At 54.7% G+C, this 17,089-nt stretch overlaps 1 protein-coding gene across 1 annotated transcript in view; it reads left to right on the top strand.

Annotated features, from left to right (window-relative positions):
- Positions 1-1,886: 1,886 nt before the first annotated feature.
- FAM107A (family with sequence similarity 107 member A) overlaps positions 1,887-17,089 on the top strand; it is a 52,980-nt gene continuing 37,777 nt past the window's right edge. The window contains exon 1 of the mRNA XM_070390891.1: positions 1,887-1,904. The gene's annotated coding sequence lies outside the window, so the exon portion shown is untranslated. The remainder of the gene's footprint in view (positions 1,905-17,089) is intronic.

Here is a 17,089-nt window from a genome sequence, read left to right as displayed (position 1 = left end):
TAACAAGAGCAGTCATGGCTGTGCGGGGAGCACCTGCGATGAGCCGGGCTGTGTTAGGCACTCTCCATGCTTCGGCTGTTTTATTTAATCCTCCATCATTTCCCATCCACTCCACGGTGTTTACGGAGCGATGGCAATGCGCCAACCACTATTCTAGACCCAGAGGTAACCTGAGGAACAAGTCAGACCAGGTCCCAGTCTTTGTGGAGCTGCCATTGCAGGTGGGGGAGACAAACAGGAAACAGAAAAGATATCATTTCAGTTGCTGATGAATCTATGAAAAAAACAATAAACAGAAAGCCTGGGGAGCTGCTTTGCCCTGGGGGTCAGGGAAAGCTTCTCTGAGGAGGTGAGCATTGAGCCTGAAGCATAGAAAGGAAAGAATTATGCAGTTTTCAAAAGATGGAGTCCTGGGAGAGAGATGGCAGGGAGAACCGCAAGTGCAAAGGGCCTGTGGTGAGGGGCCAAGTGGTATGACCTGGGAACTATCAGGGAGAGAGGTGGCGGGAATGAGGTCGCAGGGCGATTCTGTGTGCACCGAGAACACCTGGTGACCCCTGGGGCACGGGCAGAGCCGGAGCTGGTGTGCCTGCCCTTGTCTCTACCACCAACACCCATTTCGCAGTCCTCTCGACCCCCCTGGGCCAGGCCCTGGGCCAGAAGGAAGGGAAGCTCAAGTCTCCCCCCACCCTCCCAGCTCTTGGGAAAGTGTTGTGCTGAGTGGGTTGGTTCCCTTGGACTTGCCTGGGGCCGAGGATTTACCATCACTGTTATTAACAGCTTCATCACAGCAGCACCTGACTTCTATGGGAACTGCTGGTGGCCAGGCTCTGTGCAGAGTCACATGAATGGCCTCATTTCATCCTCACAGCCCCGAGGGTGGGGCCATCCTATGGCTCTGTGGCCAAGAGGAAGGTTACAAAACAGGGAATGACATGATCCGATATATGCTCTGACAAAACGATGGCGTCTGCTACACCCGCCCTCCCCTCCAGCCCCCAGAGCAACGCTGTGCGGTCTGATGATCTGATCCCATAGGTGGATGGGGGTCAAACTGAGGCTCAGTCATGCGCCCTGGCCCACACCACAGTGAGAAACAGCTGCGACCAATGGGCTTTCAGCCTTGACCTCGCCCCCGTGCTGGCGCTGGCGAGGGAGAAGGAAGGGGCTGGCGAGGGCGGCGGAGGGGACTTCCAGGGGGGACTCTGAGAACTTGTCCCCTGGCCTGGAATCTGGCCTCCAGATATTTCCCTGCCTGTGCGCAGCCCGCCCCGCCGGCCGCTGCCCTGAATGAGCGCTCGGCGCTCAGCGCTCAGCGTGTCTGCCTGGGACAGCCCGGCCACAAGTGATTTCCATCTGTTACTAATGGGCTGTTTAGCCTGAGCCTCACATCCCCACGCAAGCCGCCCAGCTCGTGCCCCGGCGCCCCACACAGCCTCCACCGTCTGGGTGAGCGGTGCCCAGCCTGCAAGAAGGCCAAGTCCTGGCCGCTGGGCCAGCCAGATGTCACCCGCTGCCCGGAGCTGCCGGCTGCATCGTGAGAGGACTGCTTGCTTCTCCCCAACCCGGCGGCCTCCGTTTCCTTCCTGAGAGAGAGGCCGGGGTCTGGTGTGACAGCCACAGAACCCCCAGGAGGGCGTGTGGGCCGCCTGGGGACACCAGGCCCTCTGTCAAGGCCAATCGCCCTGAGCCCGTGTGAGGAGCTGCAGGCCCTGGAGCAGCTGTGAGGCACCTTTGTGCCCAAGGAGCATGATCCGTGAGAGGCCGGGGGGCCCTGGCCCAGGGAACCGCTCAGGCCCCTGCTCCTGAGCTCAGCACCAGCAGGAGGACCCCCAGCCTGGCCCCTGAGGCCCACCCAGGCCTGGTGCCCACTTCGTGCCATGGGAGCGACCCAAGGGAAGAAGGTAGGAGCCCTGAGGGTCCTTTGGGGCCCTGGACACGGGAAGGGAGACCAGATCTGCCAGGTCGCAGCCTCACACCCCACCTGCCAGCTCCTGAGAGCCTCAGCCAGACACTGCCCACCCGCTCCCTCCCTAAGCTCGCCGCCCGAGATTTGCATCTAGAAACCTGGCTGGGGTTCAGGGCGAGGCCAGTGACTGGTCCTTCCACCTCTGGAACTGACCTGGGAGCTGGCTGACCCCTCAGCACCTCGCTCTTACTCAGGAACCGTGGGCATGGCTCTACCTCCCTGCACACGGGTCCCTGGCCCCCTCCCCATGTCCCAGGGCCTGTTGGTACCGGTGAATGCAGGGGCAAGATAAAAAATAGGATCATTATCGTCAAGTTGGCTAACCGGTTGTTACCAGATATAGGGCCGTGGGCAAGTTGTTGAAGCTTTCTGTAACTCCCTCCCTCCTCTGTCAGGTGGGGGAAATGGCCGTCACTACCTCAGAGGCTCACAGTGAGAATTAAATGAATTGAAATAAGTAAAGTGTCTGAAGCAGTGCCTGGCACGTGGTGGGCTCGGTGTGCACTGTGCTCTGTTGTTAGAACGCTTTGACATCATTATGCAGCACCTTTAAAGCCGGGCTCTCGGCGGGGGGTCTGTGGAAAGCACAGGGCGCTGTGGTTATGAGAATGTGGTGGGTAGACGCCCTGGGCCAGCAATAGAGATGGTGTGGGAGGGGCTGACCCAGACCTCCGGGGTCAGCTCTCCAGGGATTCTCATTCATGCTCACGGCTCACAGGGGCCCCAGCGGTGTGGGCAAGCCGCCCTGGTCCCAGCTCCTCCACCCAGCGGTGTGGGCAAGCCGCCCTGGTCCCAGCTCCTCCACCCACCTGCTGTGGTGAGGACTGAACCCTCCGGATCAGCTCCAGGGTGTAAGTGGGGCTGGTCCTCCTCCTGGGAGACTCAATGAGATGGTGCCTGACACCCCAAGGGCTCCAGTAAACAGGGCTCTCTCTTCAAACAACCCATGACGACCTGGTACATTAAAGTTAGGGAACAGCGCAGGGGGAGAGGGGTGGGAAGGCGGGGTTGGGGAGGAGGCAGGCTCTTGGCCCCATTCTTCTTGAGTCCAAACTTTCTGCCAACCCAGAGCATCCCACATTTTTTTAAACTTAAAGTAAAACGCATCAAGGACCCCATGGAGGAAGCTCTCTGGACCTCAGTTTCCCCACTTGCAAAATGAGGGTGGTGGCCAGGTAACAGCCAGGGGCCTCCTAGTGCTGTCTCTGCTGCTGCTCCCTCAGTAGCCCCCAATGTCACTCTCCTCAAAGCTTACTGTCCTGGGACTCACTCCCCGGCCTCACAATGCCCACTCCTGCCTACAGGGGCCAGTGTGGGGCCTCAGCCCCACGGGAGTCCCAGCCCTGGCCCCAACCAGTCCACTCTTCCTGCTCTCCCTCTCCCCCGGGGGAATGAGCTCAGTCTCCAGATCCTAGCTCTGCTGAACATGAACATGGGGAGAGGGTCACCTTGGAGACCAGCTTCCTGGGTCTAGAAAAGACCCTAACAAGGTCTAACCCAGGAATAGCAAAATGGGTCTCATGTACTGCCTCTCCCACTTCCCTCACCATGGCAGACATCACAAACCAATCCCGGTACCCTTTCCCACTGAGTCCTGACAGCCTCAGAATCCTTCTCAACACAGCATCCCAAGGCTCCCTGTCAGTCAGAACTAGCCCCCAGGTGGAGAGCCATGCCTACCCTGGCCCTGTCCCTCCCCCCGCATTCAGGGAGAAGCCCTCCCAGGGGGAAGCAGGGCACTGTGATTGAGAACATGGGCGTAGGATCAGACAGGCCCTACTCAGTTCCTCTGCATCCTCTGTGACCTTGGACAAGTCGCTGTACCTCTCTGAACCTCAGCTTCTGCCTCATAAGCTAAAGATAATAATCCTCACCAGCGTGCTGCAAAACTTAAATGGTGTCATGCCTGGAACAGAACTGGCGCCCAGTCAATGTCGTCTTTGCCCAAATGTGATCCTCTCACAATGGGATGCTCCTCTGAGCTCACCACTGCTCCTTTGGGCCGTGAGGGTATCAATATCACCCCAATGGCAGATGCAAAAGCTGGTCAGTGGTGGAGCCAACGCAGAGAAGAGCTGTGAGCAAGCCCAGGCCAGGCCCCCTCAGCTACCTGACCGGTGGACCACCCCTACCCAACTCCCCACCATGCCCATCTCTCTCCGAATTTCTGGAGGCGGCAGCTGGGTATTTTGTCTGTGACAGGCCTGGCTGTGTGGAACAGAATGCCAGCACCCAACTACTTATTCTCCCGGTAGCTTGTCCTATGAAGCTCACTCTACTGTCCTCGGACCCCTTCCTACAGTACAGCTTAATCAGAGTCATAAAATCAAAGCTCTGGAAAACCCTTGGTGATATGGTCCAATCCCCTCCCCATTACACAGATGGGAAGACTGAGGCCCAGGGAGAGGAAGGACTGTCCCAGGGCCATGCAGCCTGGGCCAGGGCATTTCCACAATGCCTGGCAGCTCCAGGCCAAACTGCAGAAGCACACGGGAAGGCAGTGGTCTCCTTCCTCAGCACCGTGAAGGGCTGAGGCAGAACCAAGCTGGCCGTGGAGATGACCCGTGTCCACCAAGGCACTCTCTCCTGGTACATCACTCTGTCTGCCAAATCCTCATTTGCTCCCACTCCACCCTCCCACAGAAAAACAAAAAAAAACACTGAGTACGTGCCACCCTGTGCTGAGAGCGGGTCCAAGGGTGGAGAAGCAAGGTCCCTGCCCTCACAGCCTTCCCTACTGGTTGGAGAGACTGAACATAAGCAAATAATGACAGTCATAGTGGAGACAGGGGTGGCTGGCCAGTCGAGTGGGGACTGTGTGTGAGGACTCCCGGTGGGAGAAGGCTGCGGAAACCCCATAACACAGATGTTTGTTTAGGATGTTGTCCACTCTGAGGAAAGGGAACCCAGCTCCAGCTAGCTTACACAATAAGAAAATGTACTGCGTTCTCTGACTGGAAATCCAGTGGCTCAGTAATGTCTCCAGGACTTCTCCCAGAAGCCCCCAGCCAAGGTTCCCTTGAATTTCCTTGGCTCAAATTAAGTCATGCTCCCATTCCTGACTTGTCCCCTGGTGCCCCTGGCTTTGCCTGGAACCCTGAACCTGTCGATGGCCAAGGATGGAAGTGGGGCCGTGGGACCAGAGCCCCCTTTGAAGCTGGAGATCAATTCCCCAATGGAAGGGCTACTGTTCAATGGGAGGGGAGGCTGGGTGCTGGACTTTTAACCATAATGCCCCGCCCTGGGAGAGGGGGGCCGTGCCTCTGACCGAGGTGCGTACAGAGGGAATGGGAAGAACTTGAGACGTTTGAGGGTGTGGGAGAAAGAGGAAAAGGCCAGAAATCGAAACACAGACATTGTTGCTTCTATTCATCCGGTTAACTTCCCTTGGATGTGGCATTTTTTAATCTGCAAAGTGGCACCCTGACCACTCTCATGATTTTTGCAACAATCAAATGAAGATTTGTTCCATACGTGGAAACAATGTCTCTGCTGGGAATATTCCTGAAGCTGCAAACATTGGCCAGTTGGGCATGTGTTGATACTAGAGAGAGGAGTGCAGCAGCATGTCCTAGATTAGTGATGGCGAACCGTTTGAGCTCGGCGTGTCAGCATTTTGAAAAACCCTAACTTAACTCTGGTGCCGTGTCACATATAGAAATTTTTTGATATTTGCAACCATAGTAAAACAAAGACTTATACTTTTGATATTTATTTTATATATTTAAATATCATTTAACGAAGAAAAATCAACCAAAAAATGAGTTCGTGTGTCACCTCTGACACGCGTGTCATAGGTTCGCCATCACTGTCCTAGATAAAGCCTGTTTTGAGCTCTTGCCTGGCACAGCGGGGCCACAGCTCCTTGGGCAGCAATGGGCCTAGGAAAAGCAGCTCCCCTGGGCCTCAGACACGAGCTGAACATTCAGAGACCACAGGGTCTGGGTGCTGCGTCCCCAGCCCCATCAGCAGCCAGTGTCTCTCCCCCAGGAAGGAGACATGCCAAGCTTCCATAGGCGATTCCTACCCAAGTTCAGCACCCCAGGCCATGATCTTAATTCCAGCCTTAAAGAGGTTGATACCAGAAAAGATACTAAGTAATACCCGGGCGCCAGCTTCTGCACTCATTCTCTGATTGAAACTTCCAACAGCTCTTGGAGGTGGGTGCTTTTATTACCCAAACAACCCGCGGCCTGGAGAGGATAGTCAGGAGGCCAGGGCCACGCAGCTGGGGTGCAGTCTAAAGAGCCCGACCGCTTAGCCAATGCGCTTCAGTGCGGGCGCTCGTGAAAGTGGGCTCTGCAGCAGGCAGAACAGTGGTCAAGTCCCATCTGGGACCCCTATTTGGGCAACTTGCTTAACCTCTCGGAGCCTCAGTCTCCCATCTGTCGAGTGGGAGGATGACTTCACCTTCCGCACCGGGACGAGGTGAGGTGCCTCTCACACAGCTGGTGCTCGGGGACTGTGGGGGAGACTTCGTGCTGCTCTGGACGCTGGAGGTGGCCTTTCAGCAGCAAGGGGGCTGGCTGGGCCCCCAGATGCAGCTGTCTTATCTCCCTGAACCAACCCTGTGCTCTGCCTGCTGATGTTTGTCAAGACGTCATCGCTTTGCATCCGTCTCCATTAGCAGAAAGTCCCCTGGCTGAAACAGACGGGAAGAAGTACGGGAGATGTGGCCAAGTGTGATGAATGGCCGGGGAGACGGTGTTTGTCCTTACAGAGCCCAGGAGGCACACAAATGGCCGGGCCCCGCTGGCTCTCCGAACAATGACCCCGATGATGGAGGTTCCCGCTGGCTGGCACCCAGCTCAGTGGGGCGTGAGGACCTCGTTAGGAGGCTCTCCCCGTCCGTGCCCCGCCGTGGACCGAGCCCTGCCCACCCCCTCAGACTGCTTCTCTAAGGGGAGCTGGGGCCAAGCACCCCACTCCTCAGCTGGGTTCCCAAAGGTCCCGGAATGGGAGGCTTGGGGACAAGAGGAGAAGGACCCCCCTCACCCCCAACAAAAGCAGAGCTCAGGCCCCTCCCTGAGCCCCGTCTCCCCATATCACTGAGCCTCCCAGTCTTCACTCACACCAGGTGCCCCTAGACTGCCCCCCGCCCAATGCCTACCCACAGTCCAGTAGGTCCCTGAGTCCCAGGCCCGGGGCCCGCCCACCTGCTCTTGTAAGTGTTCCTGGACCAGGTGTGTCCTGGATTCTGACCACACAGCTGACAGATATTCCGTCACAAGGTGTGAGAAATGAGGGGGGGCGGTCTCAGCTAATGAGCACCCCCCTTGGCAGCCACTAAGCCAGGTGTTTTCACCTGCTTTCCCTCCAGGCACCCCAGCGAGGTAGAGGCTACCACACCCACGTGGCTGAGCCCTCTGCCCTCCCTGCCTGCTCTGGGCCTCAGGGCAGGGGCCTCGCCCCACCTGGCACTGAGCTCCACACTCCACCTACTTTCTTCATCGTCCTCACAGAGGCCCCAGGAGGAGGCTGCTGCTCTCATCCCCATTTTACAGACCAGGTCACTGAGGCTCAGCGGGCACCAGCGAGGAAGCGGCCGAGCCGAGGCTGCACTGACATCCACCCGGCCAGAGGGCACTCACCCAGGCAGGCACATTGCTCCCTTATCCCAGAGCCTCCCACCACCCCAACCCCCCACCCCATTCCACAGAGGAGGCAGCTCGGGTTCCAGTAAAGCATGGGCCTGGGTGGGGCTGAGGCTCTGCCTTCACTCCCTGGGTGTCCATGCCCGGCTTCTCGTCTGTAAATGGGGGTGAAACGAGCACCGATGTTGGCATGATGGTGTCCGGCTTCAGTGAGGAAGTGCCTGAAGCACCTTGGACACGTTCCTCTCTCCCTGGGTCTCAGTTTCCCCGCATGGGCGCTGAGGGGTTCGGGGAAACGATTCCCAGCCGTGGTAAAAGCGACAAACTGCAGTTGATTTGGGGAGCGGGTGGGCCCCTTTCCAGACCTTGCAGCTGGGGGCAGAGATGGAGTTCAGGGCACTGACCCTGTCCCTTTGTCCTTAGCAGGACTCAGTGCAGAATGAAAAGACAGGGCCCCTTGTGCAGAAGTTATTCCGGATCATAAGACAGCGGCCACAGGGGATTAGTCCAAGTCCAAACACCAGATCCTTCTGAGCGCATTTTCGAGGGCAGGGGTTCCAGGCCCCGGTCGTCAGTGCCAGCCAATCGGTAGACACTGTCTTTCCCTTCAGTGTGAGCTGTGCCCCCACCTCATTCACCCGCCCTCAGAACAGCTGGCCAGAAACCCTGGGAGAAGTCGGAGTTGCAATGTCTCCCCCGGAGAAGCCAGGCACAGGGGTGGGGTTGGAGAGCTGCAGGGGTGCCGGCAGCAGCTGAGAGGGTATCCGAAGGCAGGCAGAGGGGCCTTTGGAAGCAGGAAAGGGCCGCTTTCCTGTCCCCGAGGCCACCAGGTGGGCTTTCCTTCTCCTCCGCTGGTGGCCTCCCTGAAGTTGGTCCAGGAGTTGGGTGCCCCGGGGCTGCCTCAAGCACGAGGACTGCTCCGGCCCTGCACAGAGCAGTAGCGGAGGGTTAGGGGGTGGGAGTCCGGGGCACCTCCCCCGGGGGAGCCTTGGAGCAGGTGCTGGCCAGGTCTGCCCAGAGGAAGGAAGGCTGCTTTGTAAGTAGACAATGGCATCACTTACTCCCTGCAACCATCTCTTCCAAAAAAAGCTTCTCTGCATCCTTATGGCTGGGAGCCTGGCTTGGGAGGAAAAGAAATCAAAGGAGGAAAAAGAAGACAGAGGCAGGCTCAGCTGGCACCTCCAGGAATCCTTCCTGAGTGGATCTCAAATAGCTCCTCGGGGGCGGGGCTTCGGTCCGGGGGAGGGGCTTCGGTCCGGGGGCGGGGCTTCGGTCCGGGGGGAGGGGCTTCGGTCCGGGGGGAGGGGACACGCTGGTCTCAGAGGTGCGTTTGCAGAACTAGCCTCAGGTTTCACTGGGCCTGCAGATTACCTGGGGCGCTGGGAAGGGGCGGAGAGATCAGAAGCGGTGAGGCTCCCTCAGGGACCCCAGGGCACCACCTCGCGCCCTGAGTTCCCCGGATGAGGGCAAATCCCATGATGATCTCAACAGGCTCCACCACTCCGACCACAGCTGTAATTTGATGTTTAATTCTGTGATTTACCCATGAGGGAAGAAAGACTGCATTTGCCTTTTGGCCCACCATGTGTCCCTGGTACCCAGCACATAGTAGGTGCTCAGGAAGTTCAGGAAGGAGAGGCCAGAGAAAGGCAGACTGGACCCCCTGGAAGTAACATAGGGTGGAGTTAAAGACCAAACTCGTGCAAGGGCCCCCACAGGGCCTCAGGCGGGGGGAAGGGTGTCCTTTATCCCACACACCCCCTCCTTGCCTTCCCATAGCTTTCAGGCTTTGACCCAAATTCCCACCTGCTGACCACACACACATGGTTGTAATGGAGTCTGGAGAGATCACTGAGTTAATGCAGGGCAGCCTTCAGACTCCTCCCACCCACACCTCGGGCTGCAGAGACTGCACACAGCACAGCACAGCCTTGGCCTGCACCCACAAGAGGGACGGCAACCTCCCAAATGGTTCAGAAGCTCAAGCAGCCAATTCTTCTCAGGCCTCTGTCCTCATCTGTAAAATGGGCACTTCTTAAAGATAAGAATGCCTTCCTGCCCAGCTAGTATAGCTAATGGCTGAGCATTAACCCATGAACCAAGAGGTCCCAGGTTTGGTTCCCAGTCAGGGCACACGGAGGAGGCCTGCAGGAGGTAGCTGATCGCTGTTTCTCTTTCATCGATGTTTCTATCTCTCCCCCACCCCTAAATCAATTTTTAAAAAACATTTTAAAAAATAAGAAGAATGCTTTCCAATAACTGAACCCCCACAGAAACCTCACCACAAACCCAGCCTCAGAGGTAGGAGGTCCCCATTTGCCAACGCAAAAACCCAGACTTGGAGGCTGAGTTCACCGCTCAAGGTCACAGTCAGCGAGTACCAGGGCTGGGGCTGGAGCCCAGATACACCTGGCTCCTCAGCCCACATTCTCAGTGACTTGTTTTTCAAATGTCAGGATGAAACTGTGCGTCTCAAGCCAGAATAAATCTCCACCTTGCTGGGTCGAGTCACTGGCCCGCGGTGGCTCCAGTCCCACTGGGAGCAGCGCTGGAGAAGGGACTTAAAGTTCAGTCGAATTTAATTTCCATCGTGAAAGGGCTTGGAGGTGGGGCAGGAGGGGCCAAATCCAAAGCCGGCTTTTGAGAAGGCAGAAACCCAAAAACGCCCTCACTGGGCCCCAGGGATCCGCTTTCAGAACACTGTGTCTCCTAGGCCTGTGAACAGGGCCTTTGTTAGGGAGAGATCGGATCTCAGGGCCCGGGGCGGAGGGAACCGGCCAGGAGCTGGGGCTTTGCTTTGTGATCTAAAAATCCAAGAGGAGGCCAAAAAAATCAGCAGGCCTGTCCAGGGAAGCTGGGAGGGCCCGGCTCAGTCTCAAGGAAACACAGGATGAGGCCTGGCACGTCCCGTAGGGATGTCACACACAGAACCTTTGAAGCTCGGGCAGAAACTGGGTGGTGATGCTGTCCTGAGGGACCATCCAGGGCCTTTTCCTGATGCGCCCGAGCTCTGGGGGACACTTTGGGGTCGTTTGGGGTATACAGTGCGGCAAGTTCATGCCAAATGGACGACGTGGCAAAAGCACACCTGGTGGATCTTCCCTGTGCCTCCCGGGACTGGCTCCCTCGGGTCTCAGCTCCGAGAGGCCCCCTGACCCCCCAGCTAAAGGAACCCCATCTCGGTCCCTAGTCCTGGACTTACTTCTCCAAACTGACCACCATTTGGTTCTTTCTTTAACTGTTTCACAACTGGTTTTCCCAACCAGCAGGGACCTTACCTGTCGCTCACTCTGGATGCTCAGAGCCCAGCACAGGTCTGACATATAACAGACACGAGTGAACCCATAGCTGCCAGACAGGGAACTCACTCCTCCATTCCACAAATATTCCCTGAACTTCCACTTGGGAGCCAGATGCTGCCCCCGGCCTGGGACACAGAGGGCAGCCCAGCCCCAGAGCCACTCAGCCGTTCGGCTGCTCAGGGAGCCAGACTGCATGGGCCGCAGTGAATGGCTGACAGGTGGGGGTTAGGAAAGGTGCCTACCTCACAGGCCTTCACCCTCAGCTCCCAGGAATCGTAAGATCACATTGCATTCTCCACCGTCACTACAGTTGGGTGCCAGCATGGAGATTCCCCGAGGACCAGCTGCCCCCTTCCTGGTGCCTCAGTACCTCCTGCCCAGGAGCCTTCTACCCTCAACAGCCCTGGGGCAGAGGAAGAAAAGGCAGGATCTCAAACTCGTGTCGATGTCGTTTCTGCCAACCAGCAGGCTGGGGACTTGACTGTCCCTGGCACCCCTGAGAAGAGCAAGTCTGGCCCCTGGCTCGCCTGTCACAGCCTCCAGGCCTGCTCAGGGCCACGGCGTCCATGCAGCCTCCGTTGTGGGCTAGCACATGCTGTAAATCCCAGGGCCTGCGAGTTCCTGCCGGCAGGACTCTCCCGAGAACCGGCTTCAGCCCAGGGAGGCCACACCTGAGGTTAGTTCTTGTCTTTCTTCCCAAATCCCCACTTGGGTCCCTTCACATAGTCGGGTCCAGGCTTTTCTGGGGAGAGAGTAGAGAATACACTGGTCCTCGCATAACATCTGTCACATTTTTCCTCAAAGATGGTTTTTGGATAGATAAACAAATGTGTGTTATAATTATTAAATTCTTTAAATCATTTGAATGAAATATTCGTTACAAAGGACTACTTGGAAAATATGCGTATGTAAGGTCCGATGAAGCATGGCCAACAAACACCCAGGATCTGACCACTTAGCTAAAGGCAACAGCCCCTGAGCATCCCCTGGGAGGAGCTGGGCCCTGCCCACGCTTCCCCTCTCCTCCCTCTCGAGGCCACTTCCCTCCTGACCTGGGCACAGAACCCTACAGTGTTGAGGTTCCCGCTCTGCATAGATGGGAGTGGTGTGTGTGTCTGCAGTTCCCTTTCTTCATGTCCCATGTGTTCCTGAGTGTCGTGCACATTGCTGTGTGTATGTGAAAGGTATGTGCAAGGTCAGACAGTGTTTCACTGTACAAACGTGCCGCGACCACCTAGCCACACTCCTGCTGGGGGGCACTCGCGTTGTTCCCCTAACTTCATCATGAGAATGTTGCTGTGCACTTACTTCCCTGTGCCTGTCTCAGAGTGTCCACGTGTCTCCCCGGCGTGGACCAAGATGTGGGACTGCTGCGTCCGAGGGCACGTGCATTCTCACCTGTCAGGAGGGCAGACGTCACCTCTCCCTCAGGGTCGGCACTGGGCCTGGGAATTAAATCACCCGAAGGCAGGTCAACAGAAAAAAAACTTACAGAGTTTTTCTTACGTGAGAGTCCCCACAGGAGAATGACCCCCACAGTGGAGAGGCCCGAGTTATTATGCACCAGGTTGAACAAAAAATAGCAACTGAGGAAAAGTGACTGAAATACCGTCCTTCGCAGCTTTACTAGAAAAAGCCAAACTGGTGATAACAAATCACCGCCCACTGCAAAGTCTGTATTCAGCTGCCGCACATTCTTAGCAACATTTCCTACTTTCCAAACATCTTCACTTTTGTGAAGCTCATAGAGGTATTTTGGTATCTCATTAGGGTTTTGCTTTCTTTTTTGAAAACGGCAGGCTTGGTTTAAAAGATATATTTAGAAGCCTATACATTTTTTCAAGCACTCACAGAGCATGTGCAAATACTCCACATTCTAGGTTCCAAAGTCAGTCCAGGCACCAAAGAATCAGACACATCATCGTGTGTCAACAGCATGATTAAAGGCAACAACACAAAGAAAAAAGACACTGAAATATGTTTGGAATATATAATATGTGTAAATTGACCAAAGAAAATATCCAAGACAATATTTAGACCTGAATGATAATAAAAATACCATAAATTGAAATGTGTGGGATGCAGCTAAAATGACATTTAAGGAGAAGTTTGTAGCCTTAAATGCAGACAGAAAAGAAGGCTGGGATTTAATGAGCTAAATGTCAAAGTTAAGAAGTTGGTAAAAGAACAACAGAATCAATCCAAAGAATACAGAAGTAGGAAAAAATAAGAGCAGAAACTAAGGAAGTGGAAAACCAATGTATAATAAAATCAATATGGCCAAAAGTTGGTTCCCTTTAAAAGATAGTAAGAATGATGTGGCAGACTTCATGCCTGTAAAATTCTAAACTTTCTAGAAAATAGAGTTGAACAAAACTGGCTTAAGGAGAAATAGATAACCTGAATAGTTAATAACATTTAAAGAATTTGAATCATTAGTTCATCTTTCTACCAAGAAACTATAGGACTATCAGGTTTATTTTAATGTATATATATTTTTAATCCTCGCCTGAGGACATGCTCATTAATTCTAGAGAAAGAGGAAAGGAGATAGAGAAACATTGACCGGTTGCCTCCTATATGCTCCCTGACCGAGGATAGAACCCACAACCTGGGTGTTGAACCAGCAACCTTTTTGGTGCATGGGATGATGCTCCATCCAGCTGAGTCACCTAGCCCAGCAAGACTATCAATTTTATAGGTCGATTCTATTAAACATTAAAAGAATTCATCAATTTAGTTTTACAAAAAGTCTCCTAGATAATAGAAAATGAGGAAACACTTCCTGCCTCATCTTATAATAATACTAGGCCCAGTGCACGAAATTCATGCATGGGTAGGGTCCCTAGGCCTGGCCGGCGATCAGGGCCGATCTGTAGGGCAGCGGGGCGATCGGGGGGCCCTCACTGACACCCACCTTGGCTGGCCTGGGGCCTGCAGGCTGGGGGCAGCTCCTGCATTGAGCGTCTGCCCCCTGCTGGTCAGTGCGCATCATAACAACTGGTCGTTCTGCTGTTCAGTTGATTTGCATATTAGGCTTTTATTATATAGGACAACTTTGATATCAAAATTAAACAAGGACAGTGACAGAAAAGTAAATTACAGGCCAACCCACCCATGAACATTAATGCAAAAAAATCCCACGCAGGACTCCAAAAGCCCACCCAGGACCTGGTGGCACGGGGACTGTTTTTAGCTCTGTCATCTGCCTGTGAGTCTGGTCTGGGCCCAAGCAGCAAGGGGTTCAGGGCTCCCTCTCCTCTGGATCCCGTCACTCCAGAGTGGCCCAGAGTCCATGGAAAGTTCCAGCGGCAGTTTTTCCAGGGATGTCTCAGCCAGGCTCAGCTGGACACTGGAGAGGGAGGTGACTTCACTGGCCCAGTCTGTGGCACTCCTCTGGCCCTGGCCCGCTCTGCCCCAGCCAGGAGCCTCGGGCCACAGAGCCCTGGCTGCCTCCCCAGGGGCCACAGGCTGCAGGGAATCATGGCGCCCTCAGGAGCTGAGCCAGAAGCCTGTCAGGTGTGACATGAAGACCTGGGACTGGCCATAAGGCCTGAAGCTTCCTGCCATCTGCCTCCTGCCTGGCAAAGGCTCCACCATCCCAGGGCAAGGACTTGGCAGCTGTGGAGGCTGAGCACCTTAGGAGGGATGGGGAGGGTCAGAGAGCAGGGCCTCCTCCAAGCTCACCCCACACAGAGGGGTAATGGCCCCAGGGTACCCAACCCTAGGCATCAGGGAAGGCTTCCCAGAGGAGGTGCCATCTGAGCAGAGCCCTGGAGGAGGGAGCCAGGCCAAGAGGAGGATGACAGCATTCCAGGTGGAAGGGAAAGAGGCCTTGCCACCACTCAGGGGACTGCAGGCAACTCTGGGCAGGGCCAGGGCAAGTGTGAATGCTGTAGGATTGAGAACAACAGGGGCAGAGGTTGATGGGGCTGTCGAACCAGGCCAGGGAGCTTGGTATGATAGGCCTGAGGTCAGCAGTTGGAGTCAGTTCTAGCATAGTGTTAGGAGGCTGGGCCGTGAAGTCAGAACTGTGGTTTGATTACTGGCTCCCCTACTCACTAACTTTGTCACCTTGGCCACCTCCTTGACCTCTATTGGCCTCAGCTTCCTCATCTGTGAAATGGGTTAATAAAAGAACCTATTGAACACAGTAGGTACTTGGCGCTCGGTAAGAGTTCAACCAAAGGCTGCTATTTCTGTTGTTATTTATCTGGCCAAAGAGTCAGCCGCTCGCTTGGGCTAGAATTCAGGGGCAGTCGTGACTGGTGATATGGAGCTGCCAGCCATCAGCAGTATGTGTCCTTCCAAAGAGACTATACTGAAGCCCAGAGAGGCAACGAGGGAGTGAAGGTAGAGCCTTAGAAACAGATCCCTGAACTCCTTCCACTGCCGAAGGGCAGGAGTGGAGGGTCACACAAAGTTTCGGCCTCGGTGAAAACAAACCTGACCCCACACAGAGCAGACAGGTGGGTGAGAATAGGGATGAGGGAAATAGGGGTGAGGGGAAGTATAGCTGATTTGGTTTTTTCCTCTTTATTTTCCAAACTCTCTGCAATACTCCATTTCTCTCACTTAAAAAAGTAAACTTTGTTCCTGTCCTTTTTAAATACCTTTTTATTCTTTATTGCTCATATAATACATTTTTATAGAAAAATCAGAAAATGCTGATCAGAAAAGAAAGAGAAGTAAAATCACCCATCAGCCTTCCATCCAATAAAACCACAGCTAACACGCGGGGTGGACCCTGGCAGACCTCTGCCTGCCCCCTCGGCACCTGTATTGTTAGAGCTGCGTAATGACTTCCTCTCCCCACTCCGCGACAGACCATGGTACCTTTCCCTTTCTCATAGTTGCATTGTTTTCCACTAATTTGGACAGGTCACAATTTGCTTGGCCAGTCCTCAATTTGGGGTATTTGGGGTGTTTTTCTTATTCTTTCGCATCCTAGTAGATATATTTGGGTGCGCATCCTTTGTCCTTTCCTTGGGATAACCTGCACGTTTAGGCTCATGTGTGGGTTTCTTTGGAGTTGGATACAAAATGCTCTGTGCACATGAGGTTGTGCAGACTTTCCAGGAAGAGGGAGCATGGCCAAGTCAGCTCTTTAAGGGAGCTGGTTTCCCAGGTCTAGAACCTCCACTGCACGGGACATAACCTGCAGAATGTGGCCTGTCGCCTCCCTTTCTCACACAGAGCACTTGGGCAACTCAGACCACAGGCTTCAAACAACCTCGTTTCAAGGAAATAATAATTTCCCACTTAATTAGTAATTATTATGTGCCGGGTACATCAGAGTCCTTTACATGGACCATCTTACAACAACTGCAGGAAGTCGGTGCCCCTGTGATCCCCACTTCACAGCTGGGAGACTGAGCTCAGAGAGGTTAGGTGCCTTGTCCACGGTCACACAGCAGGTCAGTGGTGAACCCAGGAATCAGTGCCCAGGATCAAGCCCTGAGGCAGCAGTGCCCCTACTTCTCCCGATCAAGTCGTCAAGGCCCTGGGCTGAGTTTCCCTCAGGGACCTGCCTGTAGCTGCAGAAACCAAGAGTCTCTGCCTGAAGGAAGGAGCCGTCCAGGTGGGCAGATGCCACATGGGCCTGGCTGGTCCCGCAGCTGCCCTGCTGCACATCCCCCTGCTCAGAGCAGCACCCTCTCTGCCCGCTGCGAATACCCTGCTGGTTCCTCATACTGACAGGGAGGGGGAAGTAGGGTGGATGGAGCGTATGTTAGGGACTTTGGGGCACGACCCCTCTGCCCTGCCGCCTCCTTTCACATTGGGGCCCGTGGTCCGAAAACTGCGGCTCGCGAGCCACATGCGGCTCTTTGGCCCCTTGAGTGTGGCTCTTCCTAAGCCTTAAGAGTACCCTAATTAAGTTAATAACAATGTACCTACCTATATAGTTTACGTTTAAAAAATTTGGCTCTCAAAAGAAATTTCAATCGTTGTACTGTTGATATTTGGCTCTGTTGACTGATGAGTTTGCCGACCACGGGCCTAGGCCGAGAGCAGCACAAAGCGTCCAACTCCACATTCCGGGGAGACCAGTGTCCTTGAGCTAAACCAGCCCCCGCTCTGCCCACCATTCAGGTGGAAAGGGAGGTGGCCCTGGAAAATTCAATACATCTTCTGCGAATGTCAGTGATAAAGTTATTAACAGCTGAATTTATTGAGCTCTTTCTATGCCAAACCTATGCTAGGAGCTTTGTGTTATCTAATTT

This window comes from Myotis yumanensis, unplaced genomic scaffold, assembly GCF_028538775.1.
Source record: "Myotis yumanensis isolate MYYU_CA2020_CCGP unplaced genomic scaffold, mMyoYum1.0.hap1 SCAF_14, whole genome shotgun sequence".
In the NCBI taxonomy this organism is placed as follows: Eukaryota; Metazoa; Chordata; class Mammalia; order Chiroptera; family Vespertilionidae; genus Myotis; species Myotis yumanensis.
The sequence above is the reverse complement of the archived record's forward strand: the minus strand, read 5'-3'. Positions and strand labels throughout refer to the sequence as shown.